Below are 26,137 nucleotides of genomic sequence, written 5' to 3' on the forward strand. Positions count from 1 at the left end.
ACAACTAATTATTTAAACAGAAAGTTAAGTGGCAAGAATTACTAACTAATAAGATTAGAAGAACGAGACGGACAAGATGAGAGAGTATTCGCTGGAGTTTAAGTAAGCGAGCTACAGAAGAAAGACGAGTGGAAGTACGTGCACTATTGGCGTGTAGTATCATACGGTTGAAGCAGCTAAAATAACCATACAGTGTACGATGATGCTCAACTCGCGGTAGTTCCGGATGACGTAAGTTTCTGGATGCAACATTCTAATTTGTCAGTAACATGGCCAATACAGTTTGATAACGATGTTGTTTTTTTTAAATATCGTTTAGAGTAGTCCGCAGTAGATTTAGAGTAGTCAATCTTTGTCAAGCTGCTACTAATTATTGTCCGTTTTGTTGCTACTGACGTGTACACTGCGTCAATTCAATTATCTAAATAATGCTGTTGACGTAACATTCGCAACTTATGCACATGGAAAACAGGAATTCAGGAGAAAAATGAGCCGCTCGTTTGCTAACTGGGTTAACTGGATAAGGCAAAAAGTAGAGGAAATTAGTAGAATTATATAAACATCGATCGAGTGTTTTGACATTAGAATTTCGAAAAGTGTGAAAAAATCGAGTTTAGCCTGTGAATGGTTCGAGTAAGACAGCGAGCAACGCGTTATAGCGATTAGATGATAATCTTTGTTTGATTCTTTTTTTTTATTTGGAAATATTTTACAATCAATTCTCATTGAGAATTATAAATAAATTATTCTGGCGTGGTACTATAACACGAATAATAAATGATTATCGTACGTTTGATTGTAGCTGAATCTGATTTGAGGAAGCGAAGGAATGGCCAGGTGTGTTTTTAGTTCCAAGAAATTACACCTTCACCTGTTTTCATCGATGCAAGTGATAAAACTGCTCTTTACAATTCTTTCTTATTTCCAGATTAGATAGATCGGTTAGATTCGTGAGAGAAAAATTGACGTTACACGGTGTACTCGAAGGACATTGGAAAGATGAAATATGCGAATCGCTGTCGTCGTTTCGCGACAGGATGGACGTGTCCTCTTGTTGCAAAGCCAGGACCTTCGAGCGCGCAACGCACGTATCACTCACACGAGCGTGTGTCAGTGAAAATCGCGTCTCGCAATTTAACTCGAGATCACGAAGTCTTCGCGTGTACGCCTGTAAAAATATTTCACACTTTCTTTAGAAACTATTAGCGCGAATTAACTTCTAAACTGAGAACACGAGTAATACAATAATATCCTTGCTCGGACATTTCTTATATTTCGTGTTCCTTCGTTTTTCTCAGAGGTGAGTTACATTGCTAAACTGTGTTCATGGCACGTATAGATATTTTGGAATATACAAACATCAAGATCACGTATTTGTGGTTGTTCGGATTTTGATCTTCAACATTAAAACTACCATACCAGTCAAATTGACTGGTTTTACAATCTTATTTTAAAATTCCTACTTCGTGTTATATTTTTTTCCGCAATGATGTAATGACTTTTGCAACGATAACTAAACGAAAATTATATAATGAATTTTATTTTGCCTTTTATGTATTCGAACTGAAGATAATTTTGTATCAATGCTACTTATGCCAATACCAGTCAAAATGACTGGTACTTGTCGAAGCGTAAAAGGGTCCTGTAATCTGTTTATCGAACCCCAATTAACCAGTTTCCTCGTTTTCTACAACTCGCCACACGTTTTTCAAATTTTTACCGCGTATCATCCGATACGATGATATCAGTTATCGGGAAAATTCCGGATCGATCGCTAGATCGCTAGATGCTAACACTAGAAATACCACAGCAGTCAAAACGACTGGTTCTACAATTTTATAAATGCGTCGTTCAGAGATCATGGTCCCAGATGGATTAATAATACCCAGGACCGGCGTGACTATTTGCGGGTTCAAAAATTTTGCGGGTCCTAAATACACATTGAAATCCTACACTTAAATTTTACAACGAGGAATTATTTATTTACAAATGCTGTTACATATTATATATTTTTTATAGGCAGCTTTTTAAACAAATCCAAGCAATATTTTTTCGCATGCATAATTCGCTTCCAAGGGGATAAAAAATTCAATGAAAGTAGAATATCTGTAATCATGTATGACTTTTGCAAAAAACTATTGATGCAATTTAATTTCTCTAAAAAGTGCATTTCTCTGAAAGCGCCCGGATTTTTTTTATCTAAAGTAGTTTCCAGGATATGACGACTTTAGGGAGTTACACTGAACTTTCATGAACTTCCTCACTCCCTCAAACTGAATCATCGCTACTAAAAAAATGTCTCGCATCTGTTAATGGTATCATCATTGTGTAGAAAGTTAATCAAAATCGGTGTTTTTTAATTGGATAATTTTCGTAGACCGCGGAGCCTCTCAAAACACGCTGAACGTGCCTTGCGCCAGCCCTGATAATACCAAAAATTTACTACATAACATGGAATTCCTTTTGTAAGAAAGTAAATCAAATAAATCAATAATATATCAATAATAAATGAAAAATAAATCAATAAATATAAAAATATTCTATCATTATATATTTTTTAAAGATCAGTCATTTTCATTGGTTTTAGTAGAAATAGCTTCGTGTCAACTATCGTCAATTCTAGTGTTAATAGCGCTTTGTTCCGACGAATTCCATGAACTCGAATTCAAGCTCTACGAAACGTTTAACGAACATCGAAATTAATAATAAATACCGAGTTGAAAAAAAATCGAGTGTACTGGCTTGTTTTTTAACCACCCGGTAGATTACACGGCCGGTTTAACGCAGGAAAGCTACTTATTCCCCGTCGGGCCGGAGCCTCGCCGGCAATCATACGGCATTAACACTTTAACCTACTCGCTCTCAAAGCTCTTACCATTTCAGCCGTGGCACTCTCTTTTGAACGGTCAATATGGTAGGCGTATTTGAATATTCGTGTGTATACAAGAGTCTTCAAAATAATTATCGATCATGGCTAATAAAAAACGAAACAGAATAATAAAGAGTATATATTAGTATTGTAATAAGAATAACAGAACGGTTTTGTCTTCGTTTTTAGAATTTACATTCAGCCAGAATCGAACATACGGTAATCATTTATTATTCGCGTTATAGTACCATGCCAGAATAATTTACTTAGAATTCTCAATGAGAATCGATTGTAAGCTACCTCCAAATAAAAAAAAATTTTTTTTAGAACAGCATTTAGTAGGAAAACGTCGATCGGAGAAGCGGTATGTATATACGTAGTGGTAAAAAACGATCGAGAATACGAAGAACGAAGAGTGCTATGTAAATTTGCGTATAATTATTTATATTAGATTGTCCGAAAAGTGTGTTTCTTTTACAGACCCGTCTTTTACAACGATGCGTTGTGATCTTTATTTTGATAGAACAAAATGGATCATACGTAATTCGATAGAAATATAATGTAAAAAATAAGAAATATAACGAAATAGTATAAAACGAAAAATGTCGCGCGTCCATTATTTCCTTATAAAACGAAAGAAACTTTCCGGACGACCTAATTTCGAATTTCTTCCTCTGCGGATATTTCTACGACGTTAATGATAGCTAACACGAACATTATAGACACAGAGAATTATCAAAATTGCATTTCTATTTGGTGTTAAATATTAATAAACACGTGTTCTCTCATTCGCTCGAAGATTTCCAAAATATCGTCCGCCGTGATACGAAGATATCGAGAATGTTGAAATATTGCCTGGCATGATAATTATGCCATCAAGTCCGTAGGGGAAAAAAATCAAGATTAAATTTTGTTTTTACGACACCGTATATAACTGCGATTGCCGTGACGGCGAACCGCAAGAGAGCAACGCTGCTACCGTGGAAACTGAAAACCCGGCTTAATGGACCTTCCTGAAGGGTACTTAACCCTCATCAGCGTTGGTCACCTGGTTAAAAGTTACGCAGATGTGGCCTTAATCCGGCTGAATGCAAGAAAGCGTTGCATTAACCACTAAAGCGATCGGTCGTCCAGCGTTCCCCTTAATGGATCCTTCCAGGGAACCGTTTAGCGCCGATTAGCCCAGATCGTTCGCGTTCTTATCATTGTTTTCGGTCGTCACTCGTGTGAACGAACCTTCGAGGGCCTGCCTTTCGCTTCTTAAATCTTGTGCATTTTTATGTTTACGGACGAAATGTAAGACCGGAGGAAGATCGAGTGGTGCGAGGAAAAGAACGAATTGGAATTTCTTTTTTTTTTTTTAATTATTTAATTTGTACTTTGCAATTTGTCCAACTGGACATTCGGTAAATCACGAATACGAGTGACGATTATTTAACCCTTTGCACTGCTACGTCGAGTGTGACTTTTATCTCAGGAGCTCCTTTGTCGAGTCCCATTCGACATTCTTTCAGTCGCACCTTTTTTTGTGAAACGTGCGAAAGGAAAGCAGGATTGCATCCTGGAATTGTTTCAAGATGTACCATACGCTTAAAAATTAGAAAATACAACAACAGTGTGGATAAAACTGGTATTTAAGTGAATTTCTGTCTTCCTTTATTTGTTTAAATCGTCTTACCTTTTAGTTAAAGTAAATTTCAAATAAAACACTTAAAAGCGTTGGGAACTGGTGGTAACAAAATTGAAATAAAACTCGGAGTGCAAAGGGTTAAGCGTTCGGAGAAAGGAAGAAGTTGGAAAGGAGAGCCAATTAACAGAAGTTACGAAATCGAGGACTGTGATCGACAATTTTGTAATCGCCGAGTTTTGGAGAATTAATTGGCGATAATAAGCTAAATTTCGTAGTTGGAACGAACATATTAAATGTTAAATATTTAAACGTTGAACATTAAGTATTAAATGTTAAATATTAGTCGTTTATTACCACAAATGTTCGATGGATAAAAATCTACAACGTCTGTATCGCGGAGCAAGATATTCATACGCGTGAAATTTCGAAATTTCCAAATCTTTTCGTGGAAATAAGTAAAAATTGTAAGTTTGTTCGATCGATAAATGGATAACGATTACATGGAAATTACGATCGTATAGCAAAATTTGTAGCCTTTTGTGAAGTCTACCTAATCGTTAAATCGTCGTTACGCTGTAGCTGTAGCATCTCGTTTAGAAGGATTTATGGCTGAAGAGGTAAATGATACTTATTTCCTAACTAATGACGAAACGAATCTTTCGAAGCTGTTGAGTAAAGATACAGGCGGACGGTAGAATTATGGAGCACGTTAATTCCAGGTATTTATCATTTTCATACCTACCATTGTATTTATTATTAATTATTACACTATACAGTCTGTTTATAGCAAATATTAATAATTTCCCGGTCAGCGTATAAAATTGATCAATTCCAATCTACTTTCGCACACGTACGCAAGAAGGATTTTCTAACTACAAAAAAGCGGACACACAACTATCAAACATTTTCATCAAACTACCGTGTAATTTTCTCTTAAGGTATCTAATAATATCCAAGATGTAATAAAAGATACTGTAAAAAATCAATATTCTTTGAACGTAAATATCTTCCCAAAGATTCCCATAATGTTTAACAAAAAGACAGTTTTGCCGATATGTGATTCGTTGATAACATTTAGCATTTTGAAATTGCTGCTAAACGAAAAACAACGAAATGTGTCTTATCGCGTCTTTCCCCTGTGATCTTCGATCGATTTCATCGCACAATTTCATCGCCGATCGAACACAGCGCAAATTGCGAGTCGTGCGCTGCACTCTAAAAAACGTTCGTCAGAAATGGCACGTCAACGAAGTGGCGCTCTTAATTAACGAAAGGATCGTGCATCCACGTGCACTCAAGCTCACTAACACGAGTTCAAACGAGTTGTACGTACGTCTGTACGTGCTTATGCCAGTGCAATTAACATAGTGCGGGGGCAGACTCCCCTGACAAAGGATAATCGCTTTCACCCTATTCTCCCGTGGCGGCCTTACAACTTCTGAATGTTATTAAACGTAATTTAATATCTGGCCGTGCCCAACGTGGATCCCTCGCTGGAATTTACAACCGAGGACAGGACGATGTCCTATTAAATTGTGCGGCCTGTGGCCGTTAGCCGTGTGCCGTTTCGACAGCAGGCGATTCCTATGGCCTCGTCGCGCCACGTGGGCGGCATCCGTTTCACTTTCTTCGAAGCAGGAAGAGCTTACAGAGCGTTGCGTAACTTCAATCAACTTTTGTATACCGTGTATCCGTGATTTTACGCTTTTATATTTTTTTTTCCTTTTCCCTGTTACTTGGATTTATTGCGTAAGCATTATTCATACAGGATGATTACGAGTGCTGACAGATACTATCGAGCCAAGTTACGCAGAAACCTATCAAGCCTGGACATGTGAAAGGATTAGTCAGCGCAGTACGGATTCCATAATTTTGTGATCTTCGTTTGGCGAGAAATGGAACAATCCGTGGAACGATCTTTACGATGTGCGTTTGTCGAAACTACCAAAGCATAGTTTCAATTTAGGCTTGTAATTATTTCGCAGGAAACCTCCGAACCACGTATTAATTATGCTACTCACTGTGGCGTAAAGATAATGTATATGTTGCAATCCATGGAACCAAGTCCAATTTCTAGGCTAATAGGCTGAAACGGGTAAACTGTTGCTGCTACTGCTCGTTATTTTAAATAAGCCATTAAAAAGAACATCGTAAAACAACAGGTTTGTTAGTTTCTTTTAAAAATTCGCTCCTTCAAAATTCGTACACAAAAAGAAGGATTTCTTTGAAATGAGTTGAAACGAGCGTAAAACGAGGCTGGATGGTTAGGACGCGCGTCGACTTTCACGTGGTGTGACCTGGACATTCGTTAATCGATATATAATTACTAATTACATCCAATTAATACTAATTAATTCGTCAAACTGTTACTAACGTTCTCGTTGATCTCTCAAATTACAAATTGAGATTTTTCGCTGGCGCGTGACAAAGTAATACTATTCTCCAACCGAATAATTCGATTCTTCAAAGTAACTTCCATTGCGTTAGACGATCTTCTTTTGTGATAATTCTGTATTTGAAAAATATGAAAGATAAAAGAATCATTGATGAAGTCAGTATCGTAACGTCAAGTATGCGGGCTCCTTATACCGTAAAATTTCAGTCGACATAGCAATTCGTAAAGGTTCCTACAATTTCCCAACGATTACGGGGGTCTACCTGATCTTCCGTAAATTTACACGAGCCTAATACTTTGCATCTTGCCTAACGAGAAAAACCACAATCTCGATATATCTTTGGCAGAAGGGCGGTGCCTGCTCTTCTTAGGCTCGCGATAAATATCGTTGCCCGGTTAGGGTAAATAATTGATCAGGATAAGGACGAGCAATTAACGAGGCTATCGGTCGATTCGTGGAAAGAAATGGAGGACAATCACGCAACGGGCAACCGTGAGATTTCTTAGTCAAGATAAATCTCCCGTTTTCTCCCCTCTATACCATTCTTCTCCTCTCTTCTGGCATCAGTTTCTCTTTCACGAGTACCGTTAGGGGCATGTAAGTGCGGCTAAGTTTATTAGAGCAATTTCCAACACCGACCACGACAATGGTCTCAACGACGAACGATAAGGGGAGAGAAATGCATCGAGAAAGTTGCCTACTATCCAAGAGGGTTTCCATGACGACCCATTATCCGAGAGACTATAATTGCCGCGGACCCTCGTTGCGGCTCTGGTAATTATTGCCTTTCGTTTTCACTTTGTAATCGCGGCGTTCTTCTTTAAAACTTTGGAATTCTTCCCGGTTCTTTTATATCGTCGCGAAAGTTTGATTGGATGGGTTATTAACCGTGGTATTCCCCTTGGGCAATTTTTAATATCATCCTGTTGGTCCAACTTTTTCCTAGAACTTTGTGTCAGAGCGCACCGATTTTACCACGCTGTTTTATAACATTTCCTATACGCGCGTATTTTATAATATCTTACAGCATAACTTTCAGTTTCGTAACGATCTGACGAGCCTTGAAATTAGTATTTGTGGAATTTACCGGTCAAAAATTATCGTAAAAGTAGCACGGCTCGAATAAGTTTCTCGTGAAGAGCGAGACAATGTTTTCGAGCTTATAAATAAATCACGTAGACGCGTAACGTTGACGAGAGGAATAGAATCTACGAAACAATGGTTGCTGCGTGTCCCTTACATTTCTCTTATCTTTACCGTTTCGAGTAAAAGCAAGTAACAGGCGCGGTGACTTTTCTTACTGGCAACGGAAACCAGAAGAAACACGGAGAAAAATTGGACGAACGAGAACCAACGACTCTCTATCGAGTCAAGAGCTTATCGTCTCTCCTGTTTCGTACCATTCGTGCCAAAAGTTCTATTTACTCGGACGTATTCCTTTATCGCGATTTTTTGGTAATTTTAACAAAGAATTAAACGAACCAAAACGTTTCTTTCTTCCGTCAAGATTAAGCACTCGATATAATTAAGTTTCAACGTTCCGACGCTCTTCTCCCGCTTGTTGGAGCAACGTGCAACATCAACGTAACTCGTAGCTGCTTCTCAGCGGGCACCTAATTTAAAGCTTAACCAGAAGAAAAACTGGCGCGATAAATCCTGGAAACAATTGAACAACCTCGAAAACGCGCTCTTCAACGTTCAAACATCCTGAACGTTACCTAGTTCCCTGGAAGCACAACGAGCAACGTTTCAACAAAGAATACATAGGCGTAAGCCTGGCACCTCGTAATTGGCGCTCAGTCGTACGATCTACGATCGCGATGTTCGCACGCGATAACGATAAATCTCGAGGAAATAAGGTAGAATTGGAGGCAGGGTTAACCGAGAGAGAGAGAGAGAGAGAGAGAGAGAGAGAGAGAGAATGTCACGGCACGCATGAGTCTTATGAATTCTTTCACGAAACGAACAGGCCTGTCGCGGGCAGCCCGCAGGAGCGTAACAACGGTCTGCTCTTTCGTAAATTATTTTCTGTAGCTCCGTGGATGTAGCGAAAAGAGAAAAAGAGACGGAGGTGGAGGACAGTTAAAAAGAAGGCGAAAATCGGAGTACAAACAGAATCGGATGAGAGGTGGACTAAGGGAATCGAGGGGCAAGGGTTTCCACGAGTGTTTAGCCTTGACATTCGCCTCCCACATCCTGTCAGCCGAACAGTGGCTCTCATATCGAGTCGATACTCGCGCCCAATTGCTTCTTCTGCGAGCAAATTTTCTTGACGTTGGAATTTTCTAGCGAATTACGAGAATTATCGTCTCGTGCTATTGTTATATCGTTCTTCGAAATGTCCCTGTCGTGTTCGATGGCTTGGGATGGCTTCCCATCTCCAATTCCAGCGTCGTTTTATGGCATGGAATAAAGAGGACGTTATTTTTTATGGAATTGATCGCTCGAGGTATGTATTTTGATAGAAGTGGTGTTTCGCTGGGTGGAGAGAACGTAAGTACGAAATAATTCAGCTATGAAACTCTGTCGCCGCATTGGAAATTGTTATGGCGATGCTGTTTGGTTAGTTTAGGAAGAATTTGAATATTTTATTTGTTCTAAACGTTTAAATGTAAATAAATGAGAACTGATGGCAATAAAATAGAATAAAAAGCAATTTTTCTGCTTGGAGCTAGTCGGCTCATCTTCCTCGACAATTTCTTCATTTGCATATTTTTTCTTCTGCGTTTCACCTTGACTTCCACCGGACGTTTTCCTTCTTAAAACGCCAGCAAACATTTATTCTCGGACGGCAGTTCTTTTCTTTCCAAAAATGTTAATAGAAGGAAGAAGAATTTGCATTACAACGATAACATTTTAAGAGAACGTCCTGTTTATGAAATAGTAAACCGCGGAGGCAAGAAAAGATCTTGGCTGGAACAAAGTTCAGTCTCGGACTTAGTATCGAGTCTAAAAACATTGGCGCGCAAACTATCGGATAACCTCAAACATTTCATTTGGAAATATCAACCCTGTTGATTGGTATCGTCGATAGTCAACGTTATTGTACTTTATTTCAAATTATTATTTACATATAACATTATTATTCGAAAGTATAATGCACGATATGTAACACGGATTAAAACGAACAAATCTTAGCTAGAAATAACATTTCCAAAACGAATCATTCGATTCTCCAGTTCCTTCTCGATCCTCTCGATTTCTATTTCGAAAATACTGCAAATTTTATTGCCTTTGCAGGATAAATTCCGCGCTTCTAAAACACTGAAAACTCGCTCTTTCTCCTTACGTAAGCCGTTAAAACGTTAAAACCAAACCTTTCTCCTTACATAAACCGTTAAACGTAGAAATACAAAAATCCTAACACGATAAGAACAACCTTACGAACATACGAGGCAAACAACCGGCAGATAGAAGGAAAAATAAAAAAGAATAAAAGAAGCTGGTTGAATAATTATGAGGATAGAAACGAGCAAGATCCTCTTGAGAAACGACAAATAAAAAATCTCGATTTAGAAAACATCCGGCAACGAGAGCGAATTAAGAACGAATCGCGCAACGAAACACGATCGCGATTTCGTGGAAGAACGGTACTTTTCAGCTTGAACGTGGCCGGTCCTTAAAAGAAAACGTGCCAAGGACAGCAGCGATCAACGACGATTCTCTCTCTCTCTCTCTCTCTCTCTCTCTCTCCTTCTCTTCTCGTCTCTCGGTGGTCGAGATCGGTCGTTTATTAATTTACATGCGGACTCGGCCGAAGGCGCCAGCCGGATGGAGAACCGGAGGAGGATCGACGACGATGACGCGTTTACTCGTTGCACTACCACGCTTCTGCTCTTCCGAGTTGCTCGCCTATAAACGTATGTATAATTAATATAGCTGGTAACCACGGTTGCATCGGCGATTCGTTTTCACGGTCTTTGCACGTTTCAGCACGCGCATTATGCATTCGATATTGCGCAATACTTTGTCGTCGTTTGTTTTCTACTTAACCCACAATTAGCGTGGAGATACGTCGTTGTTTATCTGTTGAAACTTTGTTCTTCCCTTTTTGCCATATACAGTTTCTTTCCGTCGTAGCGAACTGCTCGCTTGTACTTTTTGCTGAATTATGCGGTTTAGTGACTTTTCCCGACTTTTAACCATTCCAGGCCAGTCTCTTTCTCTTTTAAAAGTCGCGCCTTATCGTCAAAACGAGAGCTCTTAAGAGCTCGGGACGTTAAAAGGTATCTTTTATTTTTTTCCTTTTTTTTTTTCACGAAGCTACAAACTTAGAAATTTTTCGTGGAAAATGGATTATTTTTCGATATTGCGAAGAATGATTTTCCTCGTTTCGTAACTTACGAAGACGAGAACGATAAATTAAATTTGAGAGGAGTTATTTTGCAGATTGGAACTGGTAGGAGGAGCTGATTTTCTAGATGGATAACGCGTCTGTCGGTTTCCTTAGGAATTACAAAATATTTTGTTTCTTCGATTTGTTTTCGCCACTATTATTTCATATCACTTTTTACGTCTTAATTATCCCATTACATATTCACTTCCTATTGTTGGTTGAATATAAAACAGGCATTTTCTATTAACTATATCACGACATATCGCCTATGCTAACTAACGAATACATATTTATACCGCGTGTGACTAGATCTATTAATTTAATCTATCAACTGATAATTAGATCCTATAATAAATTACTGCAACTTGCTTTTTCATTTTTCTTCGCTTCTCGGAAATTAATTGAAATTAATTGAAAGAATTAAATATGGGAAAAATAGTCTCTATTATCTTCTATCTTCGCACGATTAATATCGTATTTTATGAGTCAGTTATACGATCTATGTCTTCTAGATCCAACCACGATCGTTATCTGGCGTTTTTCTTTTTGGAATAAGGGAAGAAGAAAGGATATCTATGATTCAGTAAGAACGAATGTTCGCAAATGATCGGTACGCGAAAGAGAATGCAATTGTGTCAGGTAATTTGCATGAGGTGCGTGCAGGTACCGCTCAGAAATTGAAGCTGACGAGATTTCTAATCGTGGATTCGTACCGCCACTTGTCACAGCCATTAATCCTTTCTCAGCTGGGTTGATTCCAAACGACTATAATTTTGTTTCAAACTTGTGTTCCTAATTTCACGTTATTTTGTATACTTCGTATTTGACGTTAATATCAATTTTATGACTAACGTTGCGGAAAATAATTCCAAGAAGAGCTACAGATCGCTTTATACATAACGCACCTCATTTAACTAATACAAGTAACTTCTCCTTCGTGTAACGTAAAGCACGCGATTAGATTGTTTAAAATATCCTTTATGAGGAATATTTTACAATACATATCAACTCCGCTGTAATCTTCCAATATTTATATCTCGATGTTGCTCTCGTTCTTGGACAAATAAAACGCGCTATTTGATTCTTTAACGAATTGTTGAATTTATGTGTATGAATGGAAAGTCTACCAACAATAATTTTCTCATATTTGCTCCAGCTCGAGACATTTTTTAACATTATGAGAATGTATAATCGGATACAAAATGGGACTGTTGGATAGGATTATAGTAACGCAATCAAATAAAATTCTTGAAATATAGGTATACACATAGTATACGTCTCTCATAGAAAGAATATTAAAAAGAAAACACCTCACTGACCTCATTAAAGAAATAAAATAGTCAAACTCGAAGATGGTACCTCGTTGGGGGTAGCCATGCACATGTTATTTAGCGATTAAGTTAAGAAAATTTATGTCCAGCTTGACAAATTGTAAAGTACAAATTCTTCAAATATAGTTATACACATAGTTTACGTCTCTCACAGCAAAAGACTAAAAAGGAAACACCTCACTGACCTCATTAAAGAAATAAAATAGCCAAACTCGAAGATGGTACCCCGCTGGGCGTAGTCATGCACATGTTATTTAGCAATTAAGTTAGAAAAATTTATGTCCAGCTTGACAAATTGTAAAGTACAAATTCTTCAAATATAGTTATACACATAGTTTACGTCTCTCATAGAAAGAACACTAAAAAGAAAACATCTCACTGACCTCATTAAAGAAATAAAATAGCCAAACTCGAAGATGGTACCCTGCTGTGCATGTAGCTATGCACATGTTATTCAGCGATTAAGTTAGGAAAATTTATGTTCAGCTTGACAAATTGTAAAGTACAAATTCTTCAAATATAGTTATACACATAGTTTACGTCTCTCATAGAAAGAACACTAAAAAGAAAACATCTCACTGACCTCATTAAAGAAATAAAATAGCCAAACTCGAAGATGGTACCCTGCTGTGCATGTAGCCATGCACATGTTATTCAGCGATTAAGTTAGGAAAATTTACCAAATGCCCAGCTTGACAAATTGCAAAGTATAAATTAAATAATAATAAAAAAAACATAGTTTGCGGGACTTCTGAGTCACGTGACATCGCGAAGGATTAATCTCACTGCATCAACCTCGCCACATTTTCAAACCTTTACTCCAATTCCGTCATTCCTAAATTCTCCTCATCCATCATTCGTCACCGTATTTTCAAGGAATTATACCGCAAGATTCCTATTTTAATTTCAGTTACAAGGTTTCGCTGCTATTCCTCTATTTTTCACGCGTTTGTGTAAGCCACTCGATGCACCTTGCACGAGGAGTCATTCGTCGTTAGATCATGCCGACACCGATCGTAAGCGATACGAAATCTTCGAAGTTCGTGGCGAGATCTGGGCGGATCCGATGCAAATCGCTCGACGGTCGACCAAAGCGTTCACTTGCCAGTCGATCTTAAGCATTCCAGTCGATTGACTCATCCACGATCGTTTCAAGATAAAGATCGACATCTCCAGGATCAAGATCACGTACGCGTCGATCGACGTTTGACACCGTTTCATCGCTTTTCTTTTAATATTGTTATTTATTCGTACCATCCGCGTCTCGTAGTTTAAAACGACTTGCGATTTACATTCTCCTGGGACGCATCGTAGATAAATGCAAGAAACTTAAATTAAAACTAAGAAAATTCTACCGGCTCATTGGCAGACGTTCCAACTTAAGCGTGCAGAGTAAAATAACGCTGTATAAAGCCATATTAAAACCTGTCTGCACTTATAGGATCCAGCTATGGGGAACAGCGAGTAATTCCAACATAGAAATTCTTCAACGATTCCAATCAAAAACTCTAAGATCCTTAAAAGCTGCACTTTGGCATGTTACCAACGAAACAATACATCGCGACCTTGAGATACCTACAGTGAAAGAAGAAATATCCAAATTCAGTAACAGATATAACATGTGAATTAACAATCATCAAAACCCACTAGTTACTCAATTAATTGATACGATGGATAAAATCCGCAGGCTGAAAAGATATTACCCTTTAGATTTAAACATTAGATTCAGCTAAAACCAAAGATAAGATAATCATTTATTATTCACGTTATAGTACCACGTCAGAATAATTTACTTACAATTCTCAACGAGAGTCGATCGTAAAATTCTTCCAAATAAAAAAACAAAACATTCTCTTTGCCTTCGATATGCATTTAGAACATACTTACGCTATAGTTGCAACGTAATTACGTTACTTACCATTATCTTTCTTATTAAGCTATTAACTCGTTGCCAAACTATCTTCCATTCTAATAAACGTTTTTACTCGAGGAAGTAAATTTATTTTGCTATTTGGTAGCTGTCTGTTTTCTTTCTTAGCTACATTTATTTTAGGATTTAAAGTCTGTAACGAAGACTTTATCGTCAAGTGCAGGTTTCTCCTAACTTTTACACGCGAGAATTCTAACTGTTCGATTTAAATTCGATTAGATCTATTATAGAATTATATGGGACATATTATGGAATATATAAAATTAGTGGAAGATTGAAAGAATAGAGAAAAAATAACAACAGCTGTGAAAAATAAAATCGTCGGTGTTTGAGAAATAAATTTTCTATACAGTCTCAAATATCGTATTTCCACTAATATTAAATTTCTCTAAAATTTCCAATTCTCCAGTTTTCAGATTTTTAGAACTTTAAACTTCCATAGCCGCAAATTTGCAAATATTGGAAATTACTAAATATTAAATCACGGACGAATAGATCTTGAAATTTTCAAATATCAAAATTTTCCAAATACTCAAATCTCCAAGCTCTTTAATTGCTAATTGTATTCGGACTTTTAAATTTTCGAGCTTCCACATTTGCAAGTGGTTCTCGTTGCTCGACCTTCGGTCGGTTAAGTTAATTAAATTTATCGACTGTAATTGGAACGATAGAATTCCCACGAAGGTTTCTTTCCTCAAGATTGGAAGAAAATTCCAAGGCTGAATCAGTTCGACTAGTTTCTGAGGTAAATTCGCGCGATAAACCGTGCTAATTAAAAACGGATCATTGAAACGCAGAATTTTTTACGTGCCCGATACCATAAACTATTCGTCTGTGATTTATCTTATTGAGTAGCTAAATCACGTTTTAGAATCTTGTTTTTCTCAGCTGTGATAGGCGTTTGTTGCCAATTACGAGAATCGTGTTTACCGAGCGATACACATGAATGCAACTTGTAGTTTCCATCTCATCTGGGTTACGCAAGCGGGTTAACATCGCAGTGAATTGGTTCGGTGTTAGGCAAGTTGCTATTACGCTTTGTTACATTCATACACTGGACGATATTACACATTGTTATACATTGTGTTTGATTCTTCAAATAGGAAGATAAATATACTTACTGTTTATACAGGCGCAAGTGAAAATATTCGAACACTTGCAGGAGCTTTTTACGAATAAACTATGCGTGTTTTACGAAACATCGCGAAATGTCATTAGTATTAAGTTGTCCGAAAAGTTTCTTTCGTTTGATAAGGCGATAATAGATGAACGACAATTTCTGTTTTATATTATTTTATTGAATTATGATGCATTTCGTTCTATTTCCATTATTATGCCCCTGCATAATTCAATAAACTAATATAAAACAAAAAACATTGTGAGTCTATTATTTCCTTATAAAACGACAGAAACTTTTCCGACAACCTAATGCTTTAACGAGACTCGACATTGGCGAAGTTGGAAACTAATTTGAAAATACGCAGAAACTGCAAGATGCGAAGCACCAGCATACGAATGCTAGTAAAGTGTATAAATCAAGGAAAAATCAAAGATCAAAAGCGATATTATTGCGACTGGACTGGTTTGAAATATCATTGCCTTTTGTGTCTTAGAGACTCTGTAGCTAGTCTATAAATGTCCTATTTGATTCTGCAAATAGGAAGATAAATATGTTTACTGTTTATACAGGCGTAGGTAAAAATATTCGAACACTTACAGGAGCTTTTTACGAATAAATTATGCGTGTTTTACGAAACATCGCGAAATGTCATTAGTACTTCAATGAGACTGGATTATCATTACATTTGCAAAGTTGGAAACAAATTTGAAAATACGTAGAAACTACAAGATGTTTAGCAATAGGATACGAATGCTAGTAAACAAATTAATAAAATATCAAAGATCAAAAGCGATATTATTGCGACTAGACTGGTTTGAAGTATTATTGCCTATTCGACTTGCGTTTTAGAGACTTTGTAGATAGTCTGTGAATAAGTAATTTTCGTTATAAATTGTCTCATAACTTTAGCTAAAAAGTTTGTAAAATCAGGATACCTTGTTTGAAATTTCGTCGAAAAATTGCGCCATAATCTGTTTCGCTCTCGCAAATGTCGATATATTTCGCGTGGAATTTTCACTCTGGCTTGGAAAAATGATCGGAGCAACGAAAGTATCTTCTAAATGCGCGATTGTACTCGATATCGGCGATCGATCGAAAGAAAGCCGCGAGTGGTGAACGTTCAATTCGCAATGATGTCAGCGGACCTCGCCTAAGTACCTACAATCGTGAAAATAGACATGAAATAACGCCGATTAAACCGTGAATGATCGCAACCACGATGATCGTCGTTTTGCTCGGGGTAATTGATGCGTTGTCGTTTCGCGGTGATTCTCTTTCTCTCGTGCCGCCGAGATTGCGCAACGCGATCATTGCGTACGTTTGCGTAACGAGCCTCGATTTTTCGCAACTTATCCGGTTGGCCACATGGAACACGGAACACATTGTTCATCTTGAATAGTCACGGAATAATTGTGGATAATAGTAAAAGCGGCATAACGATATTCGTCTGTAATTATTATCGCATCTACGAATAAACAAATCCACTAATGACACGTGAATCCTCTCGCGCTTACGTTACAATACTATCGTTATCAATGCTATTACATTGACAAAAGTTATCAACTAATTAGACAGATACTATAGGTCGAGATAAGAAAAAAAAAAAAAGGTCAAATAAACGTGTATCAGTGGAAGCATTGTTGGAATTATAACAAAGAAAAATAAAAAAAAAAAAGAAAAGAAAAACGATATATGGGAAGAGCGACAACGAACGTGCGTTACTACGATGCGGAATGTCAATAGATCGGGAATATTTAAATTCAATAGGAGTCAGACGATATCGTAATAATTTTACGACTTCGACTTTGCCAATAATAAATGAGAACTTCAAAGAGTAATAAATTCAATTTCATGTCGTAGTTAGAGTCGTAGAAGTATTACGATAACTTCTGTCTGCATTTCATACGATCTTTTTTCGTCCTGTAAATTTTTTCCTTTAACAATGCTTCCAGCGACATACGTCTGTACGACATTTTTTCCTTATCTTAACTTATCGAATATAGCGACAACGTTTGGTCGAAGAAAACTGGCACAATTCTCGCGTGTATATGTTTTCGGCAAAACTAATTTTAAGTTTCAACGTATTTTGTTTTCCTTGCAGAAACATCTTTGGAAGAAACATCTTTGGAAGAAATTATCGAACGAACGTAAAAGTCGTAGGTCCCCTTTTACAATTTTCCTCTATCCATACGTAATATATGCATCGCGAATTAACAAATTAATTAATTCGAAATATTTCCCCCTTTCGTATTCGAATTTCTGTCAAGTTTCGCGCCGCGAAAGAATCACATTCGCACATTTTCGTATCTCAGCGACATTGCGAAACTGCTGTCCGACTAAAACGCGCTGCATCGACCTGAATGAACGATGATCTGTCGGTGTGAGATCTGGAGAGTGCGCCGCGTGCGCACGAACTTCCCGCTTCAAGTTAACGTTAATAATTCGTGCTCGCTATTATTTCGTGAGTTCTGGCTATGATCTATCGTCACCGATGCATCATAAAGTTGACGTTTCAAATAGAACAGTATGAACCAAGCGGTTGGAGGAAAACCTGGGAAATTATGTCGACCGAAAGTAATTATATATATGAACGCTTGAGAAAAAGACTAAAACTATCGCACGCATCTTTGGGACCAATAATTGATAGAAACAAGATTCGCTTCTGAGAAGCTCAACGATCGACAAAGGACGTTTGTCGAACGGAAGGGACCAATTGTTTAAGAAAAAAAGAAACTGTTTCCTTCGACAATGGAAATATACAGAAGCAAGTTGACGATTTATGCGGTAGACGATAGAAAAGAGAGGAATTTTTGCTTCGCAGGAATCGAGCTGAAATATCCAAATTCAGTAATAAATATAACACAAGAATTAACAAAAGCCATAAATTACCCAATTATTTGACACGACGGATCAGATCCGCAGGCTAAAAAGACATTAGCCTCTAGATTTAAACATTAGATTCAGCTAGAATTCACGTTATTCACGTTATAGTAACAATCTACTTATAATTCTCAATGAGAATTGATTGTAAACTACTTCCAAATAAAAAAAAAAAAAAGGAACCGAGCAGTTCCCCTTGACCGGCTAAAGCAGGCGAACGGTAGTTTACGAAAAGTGCACGTGAGGATGGCGAAGGAAACGAAACGGAGTCACGAACACGTGCGGCGGTGTTAATTTTCTCCTGGTGGTGACCGTGACACCAAGCCGCGATTTTGCCTCGAATCTCCTCGACTCTGCATATTTCTGCCCATCCGCAGCTTGCCACTGACTCACTTCCTCCATTCTGCATAGACATTTCGCGTGTTTTGTCATCGATCAAAGTGCGAACTCGCCGTTAACGTTCATTTATTCGAAGCAAACGATAACGAAGAGTAGAAGCAAATGAAGAACGGAAGTAATCGCTATCGATGATGACACGATAATTATTTTGCCTTCGAGTTCTACCGTACGATTCGTTGATACGCGATCGAGAAATTGTTTTATCGTCTGAGATAGTACCGTTAGACAAACTTCGATGTTCGTTGAGAGGAATAAGGAAATTTATACGATTCAGTGATGGTTCAATTTTCGTTATTAGAATATTGGAACATTTCGACCTTGTTGTTACGTGTCTTTCTACAGAGAAATTATTTCCACGCTGCGAGCTTTTTGGAAATCTCAGCGCCTCTCAAACAGATCTTAATCCCCTTTGACGTTCTCGAAATATTTGTAAAAACGACTATATTGATTTCCAATAGAATTCTCCGCGAATTTAAGAATAAAATCAGTTACAAATTGCGAGTAAAACTAGTTTCCAAAAGCATCGTTGCGGTCGTTCGTTCGTAAAAGGCAGGAATAACGAGGGCCACGAGGAGAGAAGGTTACTGTACGCACCCACCGCAAACCCAGGTGTTCAAGATTAATAGAAACAGTTCGATCAGCTGCTGCCGGTAAAGATAAAATCGGTCATTCTTTCACCTCTGTCTTTGTTGTCCGTTGGTTAATTCGAAGAGAATGCCGTACACGTACTGGAGCACGAACGTTTACATTTCAATGATTCCCTTTTCCAGCAATATACGGATGTCCTTTCTCGGACAGATAGCCTATCTGTCTGGTAATTGTAGTGTTCGATGCAACGTATATCTTTACACGCTGAATTCAACCCGGTGCTATCGCTCAGTATTTGAACACTTACTACAGAAAGCATTTATGTATATATAGTGCGTTTTATGTAGGTAAATTGAAGTTTCATTATTATCGTAACGAAACAGGACTGTCACGACCATATTGGTAGCATTTGGAAACAATTTGGAATTTTTTTTCTATTATTTAATTTGTATTTTACAATTTGTTCAGTTCGACATTTGGTAAATAATTTGGAAACAATTTGGAAATTTTTTTCTATTATTTAATTTGTATTTTACAATCTATCCAGCTGGACATTTGGTAAATAATTTGGAAACAATTTAGAATTCTTTTGTTTATTATTTAATTTGTCCTTTACAATCTGTCCGGCTGGACATTTGGTAAATAATTTGGAAACAGTTTGGAATTCTTTTTCTATTATTTAATTTGTATTTTACAATTTGTTCAGTTCGACATTTGGTAAATAATTTGGAAACAATTTGGAATTTTTTTTCTATTATTTAATTTGTATTTTACAATCTATCCAGCTGGACATTTGGTAAATAATTTGGAAACAATTTAGAATTCTTTTGTTTATTATTTAATTTGTCCTTTACAATCTGTCCGGCTGGACATTTGGTAAATAATTTGGAAACAGTTTGGAATTCTTTTTCTATTATTTAATTTGTATTTTACAATTTGTTCAGTTCGACATTTGGTAAATAATTTGGAAACAATTTGGAATTTTTTTTCTATTATTTAATTTGTATTTTACAATCTATCCAGCTGGACATTTGGTAAATAATTTGGAAACAATTTAGAATTCTTTTGTTTATTATTTAATTTGTCCTTTACAATCTGTCCGGCTGGACATTTGGTAAATAATTTGGAAACAGTTTGGAATTCTTTTTCTATTATTTAATTTGTATTTTACAATTTGTTCAGTTCGACATTTGGTAAATAATTTGGAAACAATTTGGAATTTTTTTTCTATTATTTAATTTGTATTTTACAATCTATCCAGCTGGACATTTGGTAAATAATTTGGAAACAATTTAGAATTCTTTTGTTTATTATTTAATTTGTCCTTTACAATCTGTCCGGCTGGACATTTGGTAAATAATTTGGAAACAGTTTGGAATTCTTTTTCTATTATTTAATTTGTACTTTACAATTTGTGTAGCTAGACATTTGGTAAATAATTTGGAAATGTATGGGGATATTTCAAGATATTTCCTGTAAACATATATTGTGTAAAAGGTTAGTTTACAGGGTGAACAATCTTCTTAAATATATATAACAAATATCGAAGATGTTGAAATATCGAGGCATATGAATACAATGGATAATCGACGTTTTAAATACCTTTTTTATCTCTGTATTTTTACTTCTTTAAAAATCAATATCAGGGCCGTGATTGGCGTTTAGTTTTTCCGCCAATCGTTCTAAAAATATTTGTATCTAAACCGACCTCTTAGCCGTTACATGGGCCGCACCAAATGGAAACATCAAATTCCAAATTCTTAACATCGCTTATCACGGAAACTGGATCTATTTGCTACGAATACGATCGAATAGAATCTCTTGAAATAGCCGTGTGACGAACAGATGTTCCGATCTCGTTCGTCGATCCGTCGTCGAAATCGGTTTATTTGCCGAGGGAATCGTGGAAATAAAACATTGCTGCCTGGACAGCCTAAATATTTACGCGGCCCGCCTATCTTCTCTCTCTTTCTTTCTTTATCCTCCTTCACCGAAAGATACTCTCGAAGCAACGAGACCAGTGTAAAAACGTTTAACTTTAAGGGCCGTGCATGCCGTAATCGAAGACACTTAGTCGTCGTCGTTGTCGAATGTTCAGACTGTTGCCTCTCTGTTTCGTGGCTTTTACACTCTTCTCTCTTTCTCTCTTTTTCTTCCTTCCTCTCATGAAAGTTTCGTTTTAAATCAATATATTAAGTTGTCCGGTAAGTGTCTTTCTTTTACAGACACGTCTTTATACAAACACGAAACCTAATCTGTTAAACGTTGCGATCTTTATCTTGATAGAACAAAATGGATCATGGGTAATTCGATAAAATAATAGTTTCTTTTTTTTTTTTATTTGGAAGTAGTTTACAATCAATTCTTATTGAGAATCACAAGTAAATTATTCTGGCGTCGTACTATAACGTGAATAATAAATGATTATCGTATATTTGATTCTAGCTGAATGTAATAATAAAATAATATAAAACGAAAAATCTTGTGCATCCAGTATTCCCTTATAAAACGAAAGGAACTTTTCTGACCACCTAACAAAAGAATTGTTTGTTTCTTAACGCGTACGATCTCGTTGTTTCTTAACGCGTACAGTTCTTGATCATTTCGGACAGAGTATAATATTAATATTATTTGCATTTTTAATTGTTGCGAAAAATTACATGGGTGCAGAGTGCGGTGTTTGAGCGAGGATTCGGGACAAGGATAAAAAAATGTACATAACGCGCAGTTTCCCCGAAACTTGATATAAGAAGAGTTTGCTTATCAAATCTTTGTTAGCATTTTCCTTAGTTCCTGCCTCGGTTGAAATATTTCGAATATTTTTAATGTAACCGTACACGGCGATGTTCGAGTAAACGATCTTCTAACTTCTCGTAAGTGTCACGCTGAAGTCATTCGTCATCATCCGTACATTTAAGCAAAGAACGGAGTTCTCGCGTGATATTTAAAATTCTCTCAGAACGAGTGCGATTTACTTATAATTCTCAATGAGAATTGATTGTAAATAGTTTACCAGATAAATAAAAAAAAAAAAAAGAAGAACGAGTGCGATCAGAAATTCACTGTTGAATCGAGTCGCGATTACGAGTGGATCTCGCTAAAAAAAATCGTAAGATCCGGCGTAGCGGTTTGTGGAAGAAAAAGATTATACAACGACGTAGTGTGATACCTTCTTGACACGGAACAATCAAAGTTACACGATGGTTTGATTCGTTTTTTTTTTTAGTTCAAATAAAACAGAGAGAAACATCTACGTCTAAAATTATACGTATCTTTGCTCGAGTTCTTCGTACTTCTAAGGAGTAAAAAGCGCTATTTGGCAAAAATTGACGAACAAGAATTCCAATTACAGCGAACGAGCGAGCTAATTTTCAAGCGATTCGATTTCGATGTACAAACGTCTCTCATTGATCCTCTATCGATTTTTTGCACACCGATTATACATTAGGTCGTCCGAAAAGTTTCTTTCGTTTTATAAAGAAATAATAAAAACACAATATTTTCCATTTTATATTGTTTTATCGAATTACGTATGATCCATTTTGTTCTCTCAAACTAAAGATCACAACGTTCGACAGATTAGGTTTCGTGTTTGTATAAAGATACGTCGTTGTAAAACACGTGTCTGTAACAGAAAGATACTTTCCGGACAACCAAATACATTCGTATCGCTTAATTACAGACCGATGATATCGTCGAACAATAAAATCAAAATCGAACAAGGATTATTGTCCTTTTGTCCACTGCACGTGCGCTTTGCGTCGGTATAAGACAGCGAACCTCAAAACGAACCAACTTCCTCTCAGCCAACTGCGATATAATTTCGGTCGTGGAAAATAGCCAGCCATTGGAAAACTGTTTTTTAAAAGCATTGTTTATCCGACGACACGGCGAGTTCGTGGAATCGAGCGTTTTCTATGGAAAGTCTCAACTCGCGGTGTCTCCAGCGCAACACATGCTCCGGTCGTTTATTTCCTGGCAGCTTCTGAAATTTATTCATTCACCTAACGAACGTCTTGGTACGAGCTATGAATAGGTAAGGGCCGGTGCTTAAGAGGCCAGAAACAAATCGTCCCTCCCACCTCTTGCCGCCTCTTCGCCCTCTCGAGTCCTTCCACGGAAGATGGAGAGAAAAAAAAAGGAAGCCGAAGAAGAAAAGAGAAAAACAAAAGATAGAAGTGGCCACGATTCATATTGTAATTTCGAAAGCAGGATCCATTTATCTTGCAGGGGCGAGGGAATTTTTACAGGAGATTCGTTATCCTCCGCCGTCCGGGAATAGCAGCGGCGCGGAGGAAGAGACAGGAGAGAAGACATAAAATGGAAAAAAGAAGAGAAGAGAGAACGAGGAGACGAGGAGGGAGGAGATCGGCGATGAAGAAAGAAAGAAACGGCGGTGCTGCTCATCGACTCGTGACCACAATGAACCGTTTCCGTGATAATAAAACTAAACGTTGTTTAATTTGTATGGAGAGGCCTTCCAGCTCTTTTGTCCCGGCTGTTCCGTGGCTTTTGTGAAACGCTCGAATACCTCGCGCTACGTTACGGTATAAAAATAGTGGATAAATCAAAAGGACAGGCAGAAATAGATACGAGATTGTTAAAGCCATGTACAAAACCTATAAAACGTAAATTGTACAATGGTGCGCTGTTTTTTTTTTTTTTTTTTTTTCAATTTCATTGTACCGTTCTGCGTCCTCCCTTTCCTTTCGTACGTCAACTTCTGCAAAATTAAATTCAACGCGCTCTTTAAATCGAAGCAAACGCGAAAGTATCTCACTGTTGCTTTCCAAAGAATGGAAAACCTATTGATCGATGTATTAAAAGGCATAGAGTTTCACACAGAAAAAGAGCAAATATTGACGAGGTTGAACTTGAACGCTGAAAAATACGACAGTCCTACGAATTGCGATATTCGTTGTCGTCGATCCACTTTATCTTGACACAATTTTGTCCAGATGTAACTGAGATATTCACTGACAGTACCGAATTCCACGCTGATAATACCGAGACGCTGTGTGCAACAGGACGAAGGTGTAATGCAAAATCGAAGAGAAAAAGAATGAAAAAGGAAGGGGAAGAAAGGAAACTAACCGAACAATCCTTCGTCGAACACCTTCGATACGCGTCTTTGTGTATCCTCCGCTTCGTCCGGTTGATCTTCAAAGGTCAACCAGATTGCGTAACCTCTTGATGGCCAGTGGATCGCGAGAAAGATCTCTGCGACGATTGCCTCGATGCACGATCGAGTGATCCGTAAACAAGCGATAGAGGCGAGTAGGTACATGGATGGCAAAATGCGGACCGAGGTCTGGCTGGCGATCAGCAAAGAGAAAGAAGGACACGAGGTAACAAGGTGAACAAGAGAAAAAGAGAAGGTGGTTGTTGTTGACACTCGGGGTGGCGATTCTCGAACCAGGTGGCGGCCGATTGGCGGTGCTAAAATTGAGCGGAGGCGCGATTGGCCGAGCTTGCCTCGACCTCTTAGTCATCGTTCCGGATTTGGAAAATTGGCCAGTTGCCGAATTTCCTATGCCCTGCCGAAGGGTTTTCTTCTACTGTTCCTTAAGGAGATGCATCGGTTTACAGAATCGAAAGAAATCATTTTCTTTTTCTAGCAAAATCGTTGAAAATAGGACAATCTTGGCCAGACAATTCCTTCGTTTATTTTCATTAGCCATTAATTTTATTTAGTATCAGAGCGTGCTAACGTTATTATCATTTACACGATTAAAATTAGATTAACGATTAACACTAGAATTATCACACCGGACAAATTGACTGGTTTTGCAATTTTATTTTAAAATTTCTACTTTGTGTTATATTTTTTCCGCAATGATGTCATGACTTTAACAACGATAACTAAAAGAATAATATAATGAATTTTATTTTGCTTTTTATGTATTCGAACTCAAAATAATTTTGTAGCAAGGCTATATATACCAATACCAGTCAAAATGATTGGTACTTGTCGAAGCGTAGAAGGGTCCCTCAATCTGTTTATCGATCCCAATTAACCAGTTTCCTCGTTTTCTACAACTTGCCACGCGTTTTTCAAATTTTTACCGCGTATCATTCGATATGACGATATCAGCTATCGGGAAAATTTCGAATCGATCGCTGGATCGCTAGATACTAACACTAGCAACACCACAGCAGTCAAAATGACTGGTCCTATAATTTTACAAACGTGTCAACCCTCGTTTAGGGATCCTAGATGGATTAATAATACCGAAAATGTACTACGTAACATTGAATTCCTTCTGTAAGAAAGTAATAAATCAATAAATATAAAAGTATCTATTATTACGTATTTTTTAAAAACAAGCCATTTTGGCTGGTTTTGGTAGAAATAGCTTCGTGTTAACTATCGGTAGTTCTAGTGTTAACATCGTTTTTTAAGATGTGTGTTAGTGACGCGAGTTGAAACTTTACCATAGGAACAAGGCTACATTATGTGTTACATGGACTCCCTTCTCTTTTATTTTACCTCCACTTCTTCGTTTCGCGGGCGAAATTAGTTATTCCTTTCGTCATAGAATAATTTTAAGAACGCGTCGGTTTATTTAGTGTTCGCGGAATATCGCGAGTACAGGATTTCCCATTAAAAGAGAATTTAACAAAGCAAGGATTAAGTTTGATTACCAGGATTACGAAT

General features: G+C 37.3%; 1 long non-coding RNA gene across 2 annotated transcripts in view; it reads left to right on the forward strand.

Annotated features, from left to right (window-relative positions):
* The window catches only part of LOC126920233 (uncharacterized), a 37,459-nt gene extending 13,338 nt beyond the window's left edge, over positions 1-24,121 (forward strand). The window contains exons 2-6 of one of the 2 annotated variants that reach the window (XR_007711913.1): positions 21-231; positions 803-837; positions 929-10,755; positions 17,714-19,541; positions 23,162-24,121. This is a non-coding gene — a long non-coding RNA (uncharacterized LOC126920233). Of the gene's footprint in view, positions 1-20; positions 232-802; positions 838-928; positions 10,756-17,713 lie in introns of both variants that reach the window. The other variant, XR_007711912.1, reaches the window with a different exon arrangement.
* The last annotated feature ends 2,016 nt before the right edge of the window (positions 24,122-26,137 follow it).

This window comes from Bombus affinis, chromosome 9 (assembly GCF_024516045.1).
Source record: "Bombus affinis isolate iyBomAffi1 chromosome 9, iyBomAffi1.2, whole genome shotgun sequence".
Taxonomy (NCBI): domain Eukaryota; kingdom Metazoa; phylum Arthropoda; class Insecta; order Hymenoptera; family Apidae; genus Bombus; species Bombus affinis.